Below are 20754 nucleotides of genomic sequence, written 5' to 3'. Positions count from 1 at the left end.
ACAACTACTTTTATTTATATCCCGCCCTCCCCGGCCGAAGTCGGGCTCAGGGCGGCTAACATCAGATATATAACATGGGTATAAAATCAAACAATAATTAAATTACCTCCTAAAAACAGGTCAAAATCAAATTAAAGTCTAATTAGATGGCTTTCTGCAGGGTTAGGGTTGGAAACAGTAAGTGCTCATCGGCCCAACTGTTTATGCTGATCTTATATGGGCCTGTGAGAATGCTGGGAGGCCTCTTTCATATTAGTTCTTATACAAAAAGAAAAGGGGAGTCAGGATGAGCCCCGACCAAAGGCCTGGAGGAAAAACTCCGTTCTGCAGACCCTGCGGAAAGATGTCGAATCCTGCAGGGCCCTGATCTCTTGTGGCAGAGCATTCCACCAGGCCAGGGCCAAGGTTGAAAAGGGCCCTGGTCGAGGCCAGCCTAAACTCTCTGAGGCCCGGGACTCAAAGATGTTATTTGCAGACCATAAGGTCATCCGTGGGGCGTACCAGGAGAGGCGGTCCTGTAGGTATGAGGGTCCTAGGCCATATAGAGTTTTAAAGGTTTAAACCAGCACCTTAAGCCTGATCCTGTACTTCACCGGGAGCCAGTGCAGCTAGTATAGCACTGGATGAATGTGATCCCACAGCAAAGACCCCATAAGAGTCTTCTCGAGCTGAGTGTGGCGTGGCTTCAGTGGCCAGCTCCTCTTCCTCCTTCCATGGAAGGAGGCTGAGTGTGAGAGAGGAGGAGTCACTGGCCGTTGTAGCCAAGCAACGTTCAGCTCTGCACTCGGCCTCTCCCCGATGATGCGACAATGCACATGTGATGCCACGTGTGTGTGTTGTGAGTTACACGCATGACATCACACATGCAAAGCCATGCCTCCACAATATCCATCACAAGCTGACGCCTCTGGTGTGTGTAAAGCAGCTTTCAACAACCTTGCATTTCGTCTGGTAAGAAATGGTGCTACATCTAACAGAAACACTGGTGCAGTTGGAGGGAGATTTTCATGAAGAAAACCCGTGACTGTTGACTGAAATGTACTCTGATTTGGTCTGGGAGGGAAAACACTGGTCGGATTTTCTTTCCTTTTTCTACCCTTGCCTTGGTTCTCACTGTAGGCTAAGCTGCACCCAGGCGATCTGTTAGTGGAAGTGCCGGAGACTCTCACACAAATCAAAAACACCATTGTGACCTCCGGGAACAGAGCAATCCAAACAAACAACTGCGTCAGGTGACCCAGGCCACTGGGAGACAATCAAGGCATCTCAGAGGCCTTCCGTCAGTAACTGCAAGGATTCCTAGCAAGAGGATGGAGAAACAGGTTGGCTTAAAATAAATAAATCACTCTCTCCTGACAGCGGAAAGCTAACGGCATCAGGTTGTGGTGTCCATGGTACCAATTGCAAATCTCACAGGTGCAAACTGTGAAAGGACACTTTAGAGTGAGTGATTTCGGCACATCAACAGCTTCAGATCCGAGCCCAGAAGTAGGCATATTTGTTCCTCACTGATAAGCCTTATGTTATGACATCAAGGGTATGTATGTTTAACACAGCATTGATCGAGGCACTGTGACAACTAAAAGGTAATTAAAAGGCAGTTGAAATTTACAGAAGCCTGAAAAGCACTTTGAACATGACCCTATGTTGGTGTTTTCTTGTGTGTTTTTTTAAGCTGACAAACACTATAGATGAAGGTGACTCCAAGCCAAGAAAATTGTAGGCAGTTGATGGATTCCTTACAGATTGCTGGCTTTTACCTACTAGGTAATCATCAAAATAAAGATATTGAGAGATCACCGATGGGCATATTCTGTTGTTACTGATGATAGGCCTTATCTGAGCTTAATAGAAGACCAAAATGTTCCCTGAATCAATTTGAAAAGGCTATTGACCTGCTTTCTGCCAGAATCCCTCTTTACTGTAAACATATGACTGACCCCAAGAGAGTTTTCACAAGCCGCCTGACACTCGGTAGTCACAATGGTACACACACACACACACACACACACACACACACACACTACAGTTGTGATCACTATTAGATGCGAGGTTTGCATTTGTCAACATTTCCTAGGTGCCTGTCTACAAAAAGAAATCAGTCATCAAGTTTGTAAACATTTGCATCAAATCTCAGACTGCATGAGGACTACTGTGTACTAAGGGACTGCTTTGCAACCCGCTTTAAGGTCATTGTTTTTTGCAATCAAGTGGTGCATGAAATTTTGTGAAATGAATATACAGACAAAAAACACCCAAGAAGCAGCTCAAGATTTATGTATTGATTCATTCCATAGCAGTATTGTACATAGACATTTTAGTTGCCACAAAAAACTTTGGTCAAACCTCACTATTAATGACAACAATCACATGGGAGTACATGATCATATATAATTCCAGGGAGTCCCTTCCTTCCTTATTTCCTTCTGTACATCCATCCTTCCTTCCTTCATTCCTTTCTTTCCTTGGAAAGAATTACCCAACGCTGTCACAGCTACGATCACATTATGGTCACAGCTGCAATTACGCCAGCCTGCAGCACACTTAGAAATGTCAACTGTGCATTCTACGTGCAGCAGAAACCAGGGCACAGTACAAAATGCATGTGTTGGATAAAACCGCATATATCGAATGTGCATCCACCACACAATGGCCTGAGTAAAGGTAAAGATAAAGGGACCCCTGACCATTAGATCCAGTCGCAGACGATTCTGGGGTTGCAGCACTCATCTTGCTTTATTGGCCAAGGGAGCCAGCGTACACCTTCCGGGTCATGTGGCCAGCATGTTTAAGCCGCTTCTGGCAAACCAGAGCAGTGCATGGAAATGTTGTTTACCTTCCCGCCGGAGCGGTACCTATTTATCTACTTGCACTTTGATGTGCTTTTGAACTGCCAGGTGGGCAGGAGCTGAGACTGAGCAACAGGAGCTCACTCCATCACGGGGATTCAAACCGCCAACCTTCTGATCAGCAAGCCCTAGGCTCAGTGATTTAACCTTAATAAGTAGCAACAAATCTGAATCCCATACCGAGGGGAGTGGGAGGAACTTGACTGACAAGACTTGAGATTTGGGAGGTACACTCAGAGATGGTGAGAGTCCCTTTCCCTATGCTCTGGCTCAAACCAAGAGCATGGAAGAAGCCAAACTACCTGAGATATTTGTATCCACCTTGTCCTTTAGGCCCAACGCCTAGGGATGTCACAACTCCTGCTGAGAGATACACCACTTTCAAAAGCCAGTATTGATAACACATCCTCCAGAACCATTTTTGAATTAGTTCCCACCTGCCCACCCAAGAAATCCACTGGAGATATTCATCTGTTGTATATATTTGGAACCTCTTTGTGCTGCTCCTCTTCTGAAATACAAAATGAAGCCAACATGCAAAAAAAGAGCTATTTTGCTTACTTCAAAAGTTACATGTACAAAAGGCATGAATGCACTACACCAAATGCATGGCATTTCTTTGTGCCATTAACTATGTTTGGCCTTCCAGATACTGTTAGACAACTTCCATCCTCCCTCATCACTGGCCATCCTTGCTGGGGCAGATGGGCTGCACAACCCTATCATAAACTCTTTATCTGATGCCATCAGCTGACGTGTATTGATATCTAGGGGTGTTTTTTGATTTTAAATATCAGATTATTATTATTATTATTTGATGTTGCTATTTTATTTTATTTTTAATAGGTTATAGGTGTTTGATTTTATTGTTTCTTGTAGAACTGCCCCAGGTGGCATATACATTTGTGAAAGAGGTAAAATGCCAATGCAGAGGGACACCATGCCATCAAAAATGGAGGTCAACAATGGAGCTTGAGAGCACAGTGGAAGATCAGATAAAACCAAGGTGGCTGGGTGATGGAAACAGAAAGACATGCCAGTGTTTAAGCTAGAGAGTAGCCGAGAGAAAACCAGGAAGCTGAATGATCATGAAGGCTGCTTGTTCTCTGTGGACAAGGAAGATAAAATTCCAGGCAATTACACAAAAGATATGGGTCAAGCACTAGCAAGGCACCTGAATCCCAAAAGGAATTATGTGCATGAGCATGTTAGGTTAGTTACAGTGTCCTGGTTTCATACCAGATCACATATTGATTGCTGTATGCTTTTCTTGGAGATAAAAAAAAAATCACAAAATGAATCCCATGCATGCAACATATTCCCAATCCATTAATTGAAGCTCCAGCAGAAAATACTTGCCTACTTTTAGGGGAAATAATTATAGCCTTACCAGAAAGATATGCTTCTTTCTCTCCTTTGGTTTAAGCAGAGAAGCAGATTCACGTTTTGGAAAATATGCTTTTGAAGGGCAAGGATATTTGACCATTGGAACCAAGGCATATTAGACTATTCAGATTAATTGTGCTTGGGTGATACCATTTTAGAATGAAGAGCAGGACCACAGTTTGAATGCTTCCTCACATAAAAACCTAACTTTCCACAGAAGTCTGGAACATTGAGAACAGTAGGATAATACACTTCTCCCTGATATTCCTATCGAAGGAGAATGTGGATGTTCTGGAGCATTCATTCATATCATACCAATCTTATTTTCAGAAACTGGACAGTCCTATGAAGTATGCCATGTTCTTTACATTTAAGTGCAGATACAGTTTTATTGAGAACCAATGAGGAAAGAAATCCACAATTTCTCCAGAAAAATGACAGGCTTCCTTCTTCAGGGTTTTGTAGGAGGGGGAAGGGAACAGCCATCTTTTATTAACACATTGAGATATGGAATAACTTGTTGGCCATTTCCATTCTACTTCTGTAAGGTTCATTCCACTGAACATGGAAGGGACAGCGGGATCATAATGGCAGATCCACTGTGTGCAGGTCCCTGATCTGTGACTGGGAGTCCTGCAGGATAGGTCAGGGTCCAGGCTGGACACACCCCACCCCAGCTGTGTGTTCATAATACACACAGTGGATTTCTGCAAAGACCTAGGATCCTAAATAATGGTGGTTTTATACACAAAACACATAAACAGCTGGAGTTTGCAGTTTCATTACACAAACTTATCTCTAATAAGCTCGACAATCTTCATAAGCTCAGAGTAGCTTTGGGACAATACAATCAAGTCACTTGTGATACCGCTTCCCCATTTAGATGATGGCACTTGTCTGCCAGGCTGGACAAATAATCTGTGTTGCAAATGCATTTTTTTTCACCTCCAAGTCCACTCTATCCTGTTACAAACGCACATTTCTAGCTGCATTTTTATACTTAAAAAGAAAAGCTGATCACTGTATTGGAACACTCTAGATGTGCAAAATATGGCGAACAACTAAGGTCTGGTCCACACGAGCCCCAGAGGTGTAGATTGGGTTAGTTTGCATCAGAATTAAGGATGGGCAGGGCAAACCTTTCAAATTTTTCCCCTCAGTTCTCCCCACCCCCACCCCATCTTAGGCTCAGTTATTCACATTTGCACATCAGTTTGCAATTTTTTTTTTAAAAAAAAACCTCACTAAATTATTCAGCATTTTAGGACACATTTCTCCCAATCTACATAATTTTATATACTATTTTGCTTAATATGTATATTTTTTGCAAGAAATTGTATGGAGTTTTGCCCAATATATGCATTTTTGAAAGCAATTTCCCCCAATAAAATGTATTTTCAATTGTTATTTTCAGTAATGTAAGTGTTCTGGTACATGCTCGATTACTTGGCTGAGGAACTGCAAGGCAAAATTCAGAGAAGTGCAAATTTTGCAGGTTGGCTCTGTTTCAGTTCTTGTACTTTGGAAAGTATGGATTAGGTAAATTCATCGTTACATGCAAACTGAATTAAATTCCCTCCATCCTTAATCAGAATCCACATAGGCTAAATCCCTTAAGCAATCCTCTTTGCTTGTAATGTCTGGAAAGTCTCACAATGTCTGAGAAGGATCTTATGTACAACATTATACATCTTTTTTCTGTTCTATTGGCTAGTATGTTAATGGGTCTGGAAAGGGAAGGTTCTTTATCTTGGTGCAGCAATAAAACTTCCAGCCCATCTGCAAAGCTAAGCAGGGTCTAGTATAGTTTCAAACTGGATGGGGTAGGCTTCCGGTTGACCACGCCATCTTGCTCAGACGGGGGTCCGCACAGCGGAGCGGACCTCGGCGCTTCAGAGGTGGAGGGAATCGTTCCAGCGAAACGAAACCTCCTTAAAAGCCCCAAATCGAGCTTTTTGGGGACAGATTTTGCCTGGCGGCGCCAAAAGCGGGCTCTCTCCTCCCCGGATCGGCTTTGTTTAAGCCCCCGAGAGCGAGGAGGTGAACCGCGGCGGACAGGCTGACATTGCTGCTCTGAGAGTGCGAAGCTGCGAGTCTGGGAAGTGGAGGTGGCCAATTCTTCAAAGAACATTCAGCAAATGAATAGACTGTGAGTAATTTGGATTCTTTGGAATGTAAATTAAGGCAACAATTTGGACCTGGGAGAGAGGGGAAAAGAGGAAGCCACCCCCCCCCACGGTAACATAAGAGACAGTAAACAGAAACCCGAAGCCGTAAACAGAAGATTTTAACTTAAAAGGATTCCTCAAAGGCATCAAAGAGAATCTCCCCTAAATGCAGGGTAAAAGGGGAGAGAGACTGTTGTGATTGCCCTGCAGAATGAAGTTAAGACTAAGAAAGACCTTTCTTTTTCTCGGGAGCCGGCAGCCCAGAAAACCCAGTGAGCTGACCAGGATTTATAGTTAAATTTTATTTCTATCTTTATCTCTGGACTTTTTGGAAATTCTTTTTTGGTTTATATGCTTTTGAAATGTGAGTTCGAACTTTATTTTTAAGAATGCAGCCAGCTTGTTAAAATGGAGTCGAGAAAATAGACTGCGATCATATTCCACCCCATGTGACAAGTTTTGACCTTGACAGGACTGAACTATGTCAACAAAAAGGTACCCGCCTGAGTTTCAGCGGACTGTTTTGACCTTAATGTGGGAAGCAAGAATAGAACTATGTCAAGAGGAGACACAACGGCTAGTGTTACAGCAACAATTCCAGATTGTGATGACAGAATATGATTTCCTAGAAGATGAAGCTTTTGAAACTGAAGAAGATGAATGTGAGAATGACAATGATGAGGACTGTGATGATTTAACACAAAATGAAGCCCATCACGAAAAAAATGATGATTTTACTCTACAAAAAGTTGGATGGAGTGCCTCCCCTTCGAGGGGGGCACGACTGGACTTACTGGAACTCCAGAATGACCACAGGGAAGAAGGAAAAATTAAGCAGAGAAGAGAAGAAGCTCAGGGGTCTGATATGGAGGCCTGGATGGCAAAAGACTGCAAACAGGGGGTGGGGTGAAGGGAAAGTGAAGTGGTGATTGTAAGGATGGGTTAATAGGACTATAACTGGACTGCTGACTATGGAACTTGCTGGATTGGTGGGGTGGAGCCGGTACTCGGGGGGTGTAAGGTTAGTTTGGGAATAGTTATAGGTTTAAAAAGTGAATTGATTCTGGAAAAAGGTGAAAATATGGAGGCCTATAGAGGGGTAAAAATTAGGCACGGGAAGAAAAAATGGGAGTTTGATTTCTCAGTGATTGGACAATAGGCGAAAATGATAATAGTTTAAAAGTGGTACAAGATATAAAGGTGTATGTTATAAAATATGAACTATGAAACTGTTGAAGATGATAAATAAGGGAGGAAAACCGGGGAAGGGTGGGAGGGTGGGGAAGCCCACAAAATATGGTTTAACAATTATGAATTTAACAATTATGATGAATTTTTTTTTGTCTTTTTTCCTTTTTGTCTTTTTTTTTCTTCTTCTCTTTTTTCTCTTTTTCTCTTTTTGTATTTTCTTTTTTTTTGGTATGACAATAGATGGTTGGATGGATGAACTCCTGCGTACTGCCCTGGTTCACTGGAGCTCCCTGGTGGCAGGGGGGGGCTTGGGGGGCAGGGGAGGGGGAGGAGGACAGAAACCCAATCATAAAATGGACCACTTCTGACTGATCACCTGCGTGGGATACTTCTGTGGCAGGGGAGGACCCATGGAGGGGGGTGGGAAGAAGGTGGAAAAGGTGTTTATGTATGTACCATCTTTTGTAATTTGTAAAAATCAATAAAAATTATGTTTAAAAAAAAAAAACAAACAAACTGGATGGGGTACCATATGCTATGTGGAGGGTTGGACTAGATGACCCTCCCAACTCTACAATTCTATGAACTTGCACATTACTTAATGCCGAGTATGATATAGTGCCGTTGGAAAAATATTTGTTGAGGAGTATGAAGGTCAACATTGGTTCACACAGAGCTAATAATTTTAGAAGATCATGATGTTTTCTGCAGAAAAAAGAGAATTCTTCCTCACTCTTAGCTGTTCTCACAAAATTGACCTTAAAATGTAACTGAAAATACTCAGCAAAACAAAAGCAAAACAAATAAATAATCACCTGTTAGTGATTTAATCAATGTAATTATCGTTGGGGTGGCATGTTTTCCAAGGAAAGGAAATTTCAGGATTAATTTTCCTATTAAAGAGCAGTATTTGACCCTAATCAGTTGCCATTGCATTGAGGAAAGTCCCTGACTCCATCGTTGCTTCTTGTCTTCCATGAGTGCATCCTCTGTCCGTAGAAAAGTCCAGACAGAAACTCAATACTTTCCTCTCCATTTGCCCCCGCTTCCTCAAAGCTTTTTAATATTTATCCATATTGATCCACCATAATTTCAGAGTGATGTTATTACCAAATAGCTAAATGGAGCTCTTTGCTGTTTCATCAAATCCACACTTAGCTGAGATCATGGAACTTGTTCCATTATCCTATTAGCCTTCAGGGGTAATTCCTCAGGGGGTCTGCTGAATCTTCTTCGCTTCTCATGTGTCTGGCAGAGGAAGAAAACAGCTTGTAGGGTCAGCCACAGATGAAAGTAGGGAGAAAAGGCATTTCCTTCCACCACCTCCAGGCACCTCAAGTGGAGAAATCAGGTCCTCTTGAGTTTTATGGAAGCAAAGGTGGGAAGGAAGCCTTCCTGTGTGCTAAATTCAGAGGCAGCCAATATGGCCCTCTTCAAATGTTGGACTCCTAACTCCCATCAGACACAGCCAGCATGCTCAGGAATGGTAACAGTTGTGATCTAGCAACTTCTATAGGGTACTGCATTGGCTAACCCTGTGCTAACTCTCTTTATTTTTGCACATATTGAAGATGTAAGCCTTCTAGTTTTAAGATTTATTTGTTTTTAAAGTTTGCTGTGTGCTTCATTGTCCAGGGGGTCTTCTTTCCACACCAGCACTTCTTTCAACATCCCCTAAATTGAATCTAACAAAGTGTTTAGATGGATTTTGAAATATACTCAGAGAGAATCCTCAATTGCATTGAGTTTATTTCAGTTTGTAATAGAAACAGTCAGTCATCAGGTGTGTCTGTCAGTGCTTGTGACCCCTCCCAGACCCTAGGCTATATATCCTTTGTTCACACCCCAGGTCACACCTGATAGGCTGATTCAAACTTCCCTTCTGGGCCAGATTGGACGGCTCCAACAGCCAATCAGATTATTACAATCTAAAATCCTACCTGACTATTATTCTGGGATTGAAGCTCCAGACATAACAGATTTCTCATATGACAGGAGTGGGTTGATGGTGGAATTAGGGCACCACTGAATTTTCACGCAGTTCAGATTTTCACTGTGAGAGGAAAATCTGTTTCTACCTCCCACCCACCCACCCCTGGTGTGTGTGTGCATGGTTCCCCAGACCTCTTTACAGCCACTGATTCTGAAAAGGTTCAGAAAATGGCAATCAAAACCATCAAGGGTTGTAGCATCTGGGGCTGGTAAGTTTAGAGAAAAAGCATCTAATAGGCGATACGATAGAAGAGTATACAATTTTGCAAACCGTGGAGAAAATGGACAGAAGGAAGTTTTTGTCCTTCTCTAGCACTACAGTAGAACCTGCAGACATCCGTGAAGCTGAACATTGGACAATTCAGGACAGAGAAAACAAAGAACTCCTTCGCCTAGCACATAGTTAAACTATGGCCTTTGCTCCCACAGTGATGGCCACCAACTTGGATGGTTTTAAAAGAGGTTTACAAACATTCATGGAAGAGTAGGCTATCAATAGCTCCTCGCCACAATGGCTACATTCTCATTCCAGGGTTGGAGGTCGTATGCTTCTGAATACTATAGGAAGGGAGAGAGTTTTTGCACTCAGGTCCTGCTTGTGGGCTTCCAATAGACAGCTGGCTTGTCACTATGAGAACAGGATTCTGGGCTAAGTGCGCCACTGACTTAATTCAGCAGGCTCTTCTTTAAAATAAAACAACGCATGCAAGCAAGAAAGCAAGAATAGGTGTGTTCAGGCTTTTATCTTTCCCACAGCAACATATCAATGCTATATTTTTTTTCAAAAATCACTATTTCCATTACACTTTTGGCCTAATTCTTCAGTCCCCATTCTCAACTGAACCCAAGCCTAACAGTGCAATCCTATGCATGCCTCCTCAGAGATCGGGACGTCAGAGAACTTCGATGAAAATGGAAACAGGAGCGGAAATTGCCATTTTTTGCTTATTGTCCCATGTCTAGAACAGAACTTCATCCAGTGAATACGATCAGTATTGGATGTTGTTGTTGTTGCTTTCAGTGCACAAATGATATGCAATTGATTGTGTTTTTCTGCATTTGCATTGTGTTTCTTTTGGGTTGAAATGGATATGGGGTGGAACTACATAATGACAACATAATTTTTGTCACAGTGGACAGCAAGACAAATAATGTAGTTTGGGGCAAAAGACAAACTGCAACAGAATGGAAGCAGGCCTGCTTGTGAGGAAAACAGTGTGGAACAAAAAACAATGAATTCTTGCAACCCTGCACAGAGGTGAACCCCACTGAGCAGAATGGGACTTACTCCAGCTAATTGGGTATAGGATTGCAGCAAAACTAATTTTCCTTTATGCCAAGGGTGGAGGAGATCTACTGATATAGCTACTGCCAGATCTATCGACCTGCTCTTTTGTAATGCCCAGAGCAGGAGGTAAGAGGCAGCATTTTTCCCCCTCCCATTAACTGCAGTGGAAGGCAACTAACTATGCCAGCATACAGTTTGACCACTATAGTTTGGGGAAACAAAAGAGCTGAATACCCCTGACCCAAAACCCAACAGCACTTTTGCAATACAGTGGTGCCTCGCAAGATGAATTTAGTTCATTCCACGAGTCAATTCGTTTTGCGAAAAATTCATCTTGCGAATCACGGTTTCCCATAGGAATGCATTGAAATTTCTTTTTTTTGCCCATAGGAACGCATTAATTAAATTTCAATGCATTCCTATGGGAAACCGTGATTTGCAAGACGAATTTTTCGCAAAACGAATTCGTCTTGCGAGTCACCACCAGATCACAAAACGCATTCGTCTTGCAAAAAATTTGTCTTGCAGGGCGCTCGTCTTGCGAGGCACCACTGTATCTATGTCAGTGGAGCCAAGGCACTTCCAACAGTGTAACTCCCGTCCCACCAACATATCTCTCCCATTCTTCCAGCCTCCAGGGGAGGACAGCATTTCCCCCTGAATATTTGTAATTTGATTTTCTGCCATTCATCCCTGGCTAACATCATCTCTCCCTCCCTTCCCTTTGTTACCCTACTTCCTTTCTAAATTTGGGCAACCTTCTTTTTCACTTACATTACCCTGAAATGTGTAATGTGGTGAAGGGAGAGAGAACTGAGTCCCCATTTTGGGGGGTGGGGGAATATAATACCATAGGAATAAAGAGAGCAGACTCTTGCATAGCAGAGTGACAAAGTGAGATTTGCACTGCCCAATGAACCAGTGATTGCCTCAGCTCTCACCTTTTTATCACCATCACTTTAACCCAGAAGCAGTTGACATGGTGTCATCCTACTTGTTCTCGGACTACAACTCCCATCATTCCTTACCACTACCCATGCTGGCTAGGGCTGGTGGGAATTCTAGTCCAACAACATCTGGAGCCAGCACATTGGCTCCCCCTGTTGGTCAACAACGATCCAAGTGTCTTGCCCCTGGATCCCAGTAACATTTAACTAAAGCAGAAGTGTAACATAAGATCAGTTCAGAATTTGACACTCCATGTCATTGATTATCACTTGTGTCAATGATGTCATGTCATACCTTGTGTTAACTGTGGCCATAGTGGGGTTCTCTTGAACACCCTCTGTACACTTTCATGTGCATTGGCCAAAGCCAAAATGGGCTGCAGTTAGTGTCACTGTGAAAGAGCTGTGCATGCGCATAGCAAGGTGCCCTTGAAAACCATGGTAGGAGTTATAGTTTGGACGGCATCAGATGGACAAAGGCTGATGTGTGGTGAGAGATGGAAAAGAAGTGGAGAAGGGGAAGGTGCCTTACCTTTAAACTGTAGTTAAATCCAAATTCTCAGATCCCATTGAATAAAATTTTAAAACACCAGGCCAGATTTTGATATAAGCGAAGACTAGTGGGTCAGTATTTTTTTAAGGAAAACTGGATTTAGATATTTAATTTTAAGAAACGCTACTGCAACCCAGAAACCAAGAGTGGTGGCCGGGATGTTGCCCCAGGTGGTCTTTAAAAATTGATATTAAGTTTAGGGTTTGGCAAGGGCAGATTGGGGTATATAGGGCAGCTAGATCTACTTCCAACCCATCTTGGTCTATTGTTGCATCATCATTTATTATTCACAGTTCAGATAGCTGATCTCCCAGAGGAACAGTTCTCTTTGATTATCATCAGCACCACAGAGTGAATGGTCATTTGACCGATTTTGGTTGGCAATGAAACTTTGGAACACCGACCATTACTCTAAAATGCAGTTAAGGAAACATTTAAAAATAACCACACAACTAGTTTTGCCATAGGGTGACATCTACTTGAGGTGACTTTATCATGATTGCATGATCATATATCATCACAAAATCATGCTTATATTATTATATGGCCTGCTTAAAACCCTTTAACTTCACCATTCATTATGAACCCCATTGCACCCCTTGCCAGAACAGATGATATCCTGTTGCACTCAGGTTTTGCTTGTGGGTGGGCTTCCCATAGGCATCTTGTGAGAACAGAGTGCTGGGCCAGGTGGGTGTTGGGCCTGATCCAGCAGGCCTTTTCTCAAGTTGTTTAGATATCTATGTACCACACGCAACAAGAATGGGGAGTCTGTGCCACACCAACCCCATGAGATGTTGTTGGACTCCAACTCTGATCATCCCCAACCATTGGTCATTCTAACTGAGGCTGATAGGAGTTGAACTCAAGCAACTTCTGAAGAGCCAAGGGCTCCCCATCCTTGGCACAGAGGGTTCAGCTGAGTCCTGGGTTCATATCCTGACTCTGTGGCCTTAGTTAAGCCATCATCTTTCAGCCTAGTTCTCTTCACAAGCTAGTAGAGAGAATAAAATGGGACAGCACCACATATGGAAGACTGGAAACCCAAAAAGCCCGATGTTAATGAGGCCATGGAAGACTGTGTGATTGCTGCACCTCCATTCCTTGGACCTTCTCATCCTATCCTCACACTTTCTATGGGACAACATTAGATTTCCATTTCCTATAGCAGGTGAAAAGGAAGTACGTCAGATGCTCAGTCTCTTGCTGCTCTGCTAACACTACAGGTGAAATTGGGTTCCCTGTGTTGCAATTGAGCAATCAAACTGCCAGTGAATAGTTTGAAGGTACAGTTTAGTAAGATGGCAACCATGTTGCACCTCAGCAAGCCTGGGGCTGGTCAGTGCCACTGGGACACTGTCCAGACTTCATTGGGTGCCACCTTAGCTTCCATAGAAAAGAGTTAAGATATAAAATTTAAACACAAAAAAGCAATCACACACATATACACACTGCCCTGAGTTCTTTCAGTCTTGGGCATGGGGAGGGGGGGTAAGCAGCTTTTAAAAACATCCCATTCGTGACAGTTGCATTGTATAAACATCCTTGTAAAACTCCAGCTAAATTAGATTCTTGAAAATAGAGTTGCAGAAGCAGCTTTTTGCTGCTTTTTAATGCTAGAAAACCTCACTTGGCATCCAACCATCTGCAGCCTTGTCCCCGTCAGCCTCTAAATGTCATTTCATCCAATGGAGCTGAAGGAAAAGTGGCCAACACTAGCTGGTACCGATGAGAGTATATAGAAAGCTCCACCCCTCTGCTTATGGCTGGGTACGAGAACGCACACTCTCCACGGGAAGAGATGTGAAAGAACAGGTTCTTCTGCACGTCACTCAGCTCTCCTTCATCCCATCTCAATACACCAGCAATTGGGCCCTCGTTCCACTTCTAACAATTCTGATACAGTCTGTTAAAATGCAGAAGATACCAGAGAGAAAAGCCCAGGAAAAGTCCCCACACATTTTGCCCCTCGTAATTTGCTCAGAGTTGACCCAAACTGGTTCCCCTGGTCGGCGCATCATCACGCCACCCATCTAGGACCCAACGAATTCATGAATGGTGCTCATATTATTTGGCACTCAGTGTGAACTTCTACTGGGGAATACCAAACACTGCTATTGTTACACAGAAGGAACAGCACCCTCGCTCTGTTGGAAAACACAAAACACACATCCAGAAGCCGCTCCGAGGTTCTTCATCAACTTTCTGCAATCCATGGAAACATTGGAAGTTAAGGATGTCTGTCGCTGAGCATCCATCCCCGTTTACACTGAAAGGAGGGGGGAAGAGAGTTCAAACAGAAGCCTTTGCAAACCAAATCCACTTGTACTTACTTTGAGTTGCAAAATCTCCCGTCTCTGTTAAACAGTCTTCAATCCCCCGTGAGTTCTGAGCTTTCGCTACACCTTCACTCGGCAAATGCAGCACTCTCTTTTTCTCCCCTTCTCGAAATTATTGACTCCTTTTCTTCCTTTGCCCCCTTTCCAATGTCCCTCTGCTGCTCCTCCTCCTCTTCTTCTCAGTTTACCCTCTTCCTCTTTCAATTCCCCCCCCAGAATTTCTCTACTCAAGGCAGGGAACCTGATCCTTGCTTTGACTATAGAGAGAGCAGACTGTGAGTGAGTGACTGAGTGAGCGAGAGAAAAGAAAGGGAAGGAGGGAGGGAGAGAGGGAGAGAGCAGAGCAGAGCACAGTCCCCTCATGTGATCTGACTGGGAAGCTTATTAAAAGCAGGTCACTCAAGGGGCAGTCTCTCCCACCAAGACCGATGGAAAGGCAGGAAGCGGGGAGGGGGGAATCGGAGAAGAACTCTCCATCAGGAATGACATCTTTTTCAAGGGGCTTCAGTCAGTGGCAGAGGGAAAGTAAGAGGATACTATCCAGTTCCTCAAAAACTTCAGATGCAGGAAGCACCCAATCAATTTGTAAGCTTTTGCACAACCAGGGAGTATCAACCCTTTTCGCTCAGTCCATAGCAAAAAGTCAGCAGTCTTTCACAACAGCTGGAAACAGCTCGAGCAGGCAGTCTACACAGGTGAACACTGCAATTTTAGTCACATACACAAACAAAGGATCACAACAGCTACATCTGTAAACAAGGGGCCAGTGCCAACAATTAGGGATAGGTGATTCTGCCAATTTCAGATTTCCTCAGCTTCTCATTTTTTCCAGATACAGTCATACCTCAGGTTGCATCCGCTGCGGGTTGTGTTCTTTCAGGATATGAATGCGGTGGACCCGGAAGTGTTTACTTCCGGGTTCCATGACGTGCACATGCGCAGAAGCGCTCTATTGCGCTTTCGCGCATGCACTCAATCGCCACTCGGGTTGTGGACTTTTCGGGGTGCAAACAGCACCCTGGAACGGATTGGGTCCACAACCCAAGGTACCACTGTATTAAGTTCTGCTCTCCGTAGTCCCACATCACTTTGTGTTTTTTATTTATTTATTTATTTTAAAAAAAATCTTTATTAATAGCACAAAAAACAAATCAAATACAATCAACTCAAATACAGGTACAAATCAATAAAACCAATGAACAAAAAGAAAATTATGTCACATTGAAATATCGTTCTTATTTTACCTCCTCCCTCCCTCCCACTCCTCCCCATTCCCCACCCCCCGCACTTCTCATCCTGTTTTGGGCTTATCCTTGTGTTCCACATATTATTTACATACCTTGATTCATTTAACTATAAAAGAAAAAAAGGCAAAGAAAAATACATGTAATTGCATATTTTCTCGATCAAATATTCATGACAAAATCGTTAAACATCTGAGATTACCTTTGAATTTTCCAATTTGCTATTGATGTAATTAATAAATGGTTTCCAAATTTTTACGGTCTCTTCTGAATTCGTTCCTCTGATTTCTTCATAATTTTTCGCTAAGTTATAATAATTAAATAATTTTACCTGCCATTCGTCTTTGCTTGGGATTACCGAGGTTTTCCAGTTTTTTGCGACTAGTAACCTAGCAGCTGCTACCGCATAACTGACTACACACCTATCCTTGGGTTGGATGTCCTCAGATATCATTCCTAGAAGGAACATTTCCGGATTTTTCTTGAAAGAGTATTTTAATATTTTCTTTAATTCCTTGTATAGCATTTCCCAAAAATCTCTAATTATGCTACAATTCCACCACATGTGGATAAAAGAACCGACCTCCTTCTTGCACCTCCAGCATAGATTGCTAGTTCCTGGATATATTTTAGACATTTTAAGTGGAGTCACTTTGTGTTTTTTTAAGTCCTCATGAAAAATCACAAGCATTTTTCAGTGACTTTCTCCTCATATACAATTTTCGTCTGGCCCCTTAAAATATATAATGAAGGCACCAGGCGAACCACCCTGTGGAGAGCATTCCACTAATGGGGAGCCACTGCAGAAAAGGTCTGTTTTCATGTTGCCGCCATCTGCACCTTGTGTGAAGGAGACACACAAAGAAGAGCCTCAGGTGATGAACATATCAAAGACTGGGATGGTTTATATGGGGAGAGGCGGTCCTTGAGGTATTGCAGTCCTGAGCCATTAAAGGCTTTAAAGGTCAACTAACATTCCCAATAGAAAATATTCAGGATTCTTCTTTATATTATACTTCAATATTTTTTTATTTCCTCAGAAATCTGGTTCCAATAGGGTTTCATTTTTTCGCATTGCCACCACATGTGCACAAAGGTCCCCTTTTCTTTTTGGCACCTCCAGCATAAATTATCTTTTGTTTTATACATTTTGTGTATTTTAACTGGCGTCAAATACCATTTATAAGGAATAAATAAGCAAGACGAAAAAATATTTCTCTATGCGACGGCAGCTGCAAGAATATTGATCGCCACATATTGGAAAAAGCAAGAAACACCAAAAATTAGTGAATGGCAGGAGAAGTTATTCAGCTATTTAGATCTAGTGAAATTAACAGATGCAATTAGAGGCTGTAGCAATCAGAAATTCTGTCTAAACTGGGGGGAAATTGGGGATTATATGAAGAAACAGTGCCCTACACTAAAATCCTGGATTTACTTCTAATATTCTGTATTGTTCACAAAGATTACATTTACAAGAGGAAGCACTAGGGAAGTAAACTAGGGTGAGCTCCTGTTTTTCGGTCCCAGCTCCTGCCCACTTAGCAGTTCGAAAGCACATCAAAGTGCAAGTAGATAAATAGGTACCGCTCCGGCGGGAAGGTAAACGGCGTTTCTGTGCGCTTCTCTGGTTCACCAGAAGTGGCTGAGTCCTGCTGGCCACATGACCCAGAAGCTGTCTGTGGACAAACGCTGGCTCCCTCGGCCTATAGAGTGAGATGAGGCTGCAACCCCAGAGTCGGACACGACTGGACCTAACGGTCAGGGGTACATTTACCCTTACCTTAAGCTTGGGTTAGGGCCTCTGCTTGGCAGGAATCTCTCACCCTGATCACCCTGGTGGCTTGGCTCGCACCATGACAGAACTCGATACTCGGAGACTCCCAGGGAAGGGGCTATGCACTTCCCAGTCCTGACAGAACAACTGTTCCTTACCCAACTACCATGCCATCTCAGTAAAGATTTGGCCTGATTATCACTCAATACCTGATGTTCTGCCTCAGTTTATTTCACCACTCCCAAGAGACCACATAATACACCTGCTTGGGCAAGCAGATGGGCCAGTGAAGCCAAACCTCCTTGAGAAAAAGTGTTTGTTCGCCGGTGATTGTAAAAAAGCAAAACATTCCTCTGTTTAAGTTTTGATCCTTGCCCTCAGGGCTTCCTTCAAGCTCTTCAGTTTCAGATGGATTATGTATAAAGGCGGTGTTTTTAAGGAGAGGGTGGGCGAGGAGAGGTAAGCGATAAAAGTTGCCGAAGTCAAATCCCTACTTTCAAATAGACTGAGAAAACAGCCTGCAAGGAAAAGGGGATCAAGAATAAGGCATGCTGGGAAATCTCCATAGAATATGAAGCCTGGGACTTCCTGAGGCAGTTCATTGAGTAAAAGGGAAGATATGATGGAGTTCTTTTGAAGACGGATAGAAAAATCTAGGATAAGTGTTCATCTGAAATATGCTACTTTCTTTCAAACGTCTCCAGTAGGCTAGTCCTCCAAGGGGTGAGGCAAAGGTAAAGGTAAAGGTACAACTGACCATTAGGTCCAGTCGTGACCAACTCTGGGGTTACGGCGCTCATCTCGGGTTATTGGCCGAGGGAGCCGGCGTACAGCTTCCAGGTCATGTGGCCAGCATGACAAAGCCGCTTCTGGCAAACCAGAGCAGCACATGGAAACGCCGTTTACCTTCCCGCTGTAGCGGTATCTATTTATCTACTTGCACTTTGACATGCTTTCCAACTGCTAGGTTGGCAGGAGCTGGGACCGAGCAACGGGAGCTCACCCCGTCGCAGGGATTCGAACCGCCGACCTTCTGATCAGCAAGCCCTAGGCTCTGTGGTTTAACCCACAGCACCACTCGCGTCCCAGGGGTGAGGTAGGTGCCCCAAAATATCTGTGGGAGGGAACATAAGAGGAGCCTTGCTGGATTAGGCCAAAGGCCCTGCACTCTAGTCCAACCAGATGCCCAGATAAAGGTCACAAGCAGAACCTGACTACAATACCACTCCCCTCTCCTAGGGTTGCCATATTTCAAAAAGTAAAAACCAGGACAGCCCATGCTTTTTTTAGACAAAGTGATTTTTGGTTTACTTGCCAAAGATCCAGGACAAACCTCCGCCTTACGAAAATTCCCCCTAGACATCACTTCTACCTTTGAAACCCCGGTAATGTCCAGGAAAAGTGGAGAGTGTGGGCAACCCTACTCTCCACATACAATGCCCAGCAAGTGGGATTCAGAGACATGCTGCTTCTGACAGTGGAGATGGAACATAGCAATCATGGCCGCTGGGAAATTGATTGCCTTACCCTCCAGGAATGTGACTTAATCCTCTTTTAAAGCCGTCCAATATGACATCTGGTGGGGTGCATGTTACCCCTCAGAACTGAACATGTTGGCACACTTGCAATTATTCCCATAAAAACATAAGTGTTCTCCTTCAATGAATGCCCAAGTGTGGAATTAAGGAATTTGATTCCAAAGAACTTCACCCATTTCAAGACAGGAATGAATATGTCTATTATGAGGCATATCATGTACCACCTTAATCTGATGTCTCAGACGCAGTCTAGTTTGGGAGGGGGGTCACTAAGAGTGGGGATCATATATAATTTTGAATGCCTTTAATCAGGAACCAGCATCTATGGTGAGGTACTTGCGGTAAGCAGCACCATCAATTGGCCTCTGTTCTTTGGCTACAGAAGTAAGGAGAGCTTGCAGTCTCTAGCCAGGTGTCAAAGAGATGCTGGGAACTTTTTCCCCACCCCACTCCATTCCATTATGACTCATAGAACTGTAGTGTTGGAAGGGACCTTAAGGGTCATCCAGTCCAGCCCTCTGGAATCACAACTAACAGGCATCAGAAATAAGATCTGGGGCCTGTTGGGATTTCTGTGCACCCCACCTCATTTCATCAATAACACGCATCATAAGTATGTTTACTAGATCATTGCAGTACTGAAAGCATGCATTGAAATGACTTTTCCTTATGTCATAAGGGAGGAGGTACATAAATCTTTGGGGATGATTTACTTATTGCATTTTTTTTCTCCAAGCTGCTCAAGGAGGAGTACATTTTTCTCCCCATTTAACCCCCACAAGGACCCTCCAAGGGAGATTACTCTGAGAAACATGATCACACCTCAAGGACACTTTCCAGCTAGGCAAAACTCTCCAGGAGGATGTGATGCAGTGCCAGCAGGCTGTGTGGCTAGGGAGGATGTGGAGTGAGTCCCAAGGGCCAGGTTAAGAAACTTGGAATACCTGCTCCACACTGACTGGCAGCCAAGTTTCTAGTCCTAGAGGGGATGCTGCAGAAGGAATCCAGGGCATTCTGCATATTCTTCTACCACTGATCTATGGATGGCCTTTCTGGTATTTATACCCAAGCATCCATCCCTCTCTCTCTCTCTCTCTCTCTCTCTCTCTCTCTCTCTCTCTCTCTCTCTCTCTCTCTCACACACACACACACACACACACACACACACACACATCTTATTTGATCTGTCTGAAAGGCTGACTAAGTAGAATAGGGCCACACCACACCAACTAAAGTTTTCTCTCTTTCTCAAAGCAAACAAAATTGCACACATGGCTCCGTCAGCAGGTCAACGCATCTTGATCTTTTTTCCTTTGTTCCAGATGGCCCAGAAATATCAATTTCTTTCATCCACGCCAGCCTTTAGCCTCTGCAAGCATGAAACTGGGCGCGGGGGGGGGGGAGCAACCCCATTCCAGGAAAACGAGAGAGAGGAGAGAGAGGAGAGAGGAGAGAGAGAGAGAGAGAGCACATGACCACTTT

The 20754-nt window shown here is 43.5% G+C and overlaps 1 protein-coding gene across 1 annotated transcript in view; it reads right to left on the bottom strand.

The window, feature by feature from the left end:
• Window positions 1-15276, bottom strand: part of PTN (pleiotrophin) — a 98888-nt gene extending 83612 nt beyond the window's left edge. The window contains exon 1 of the mRNA XM_035128511.3: window positions 14708-15276. The gene's annotated coding sequence lies outside the window, so the exon portion shown is untranslated. The remainder of the gene's footprint in view (window positions 1-14707) is intronic.
• Between the last annotated feature and the right edge of the window lie 5478 nt (window positions 15277-20754).

The sequence above is a fragment of the Zootoca vivipara genome, chromosome 9 (assembly GCF_965207765.1).
Source record: "Zootoca vivipara chromosome 9, rZooViv2.hap1.1, whole genome shotgun sequence".
Lineage (NCBI taxonomy): Eukaryota > Metazoa > Chordata > Lepidosauria > Squamata > Lacertidae > Zootoca > Zootoca vivipara.
This window is presented reverse-complemented; position numbering and strand designations above follow the sequence as displayed.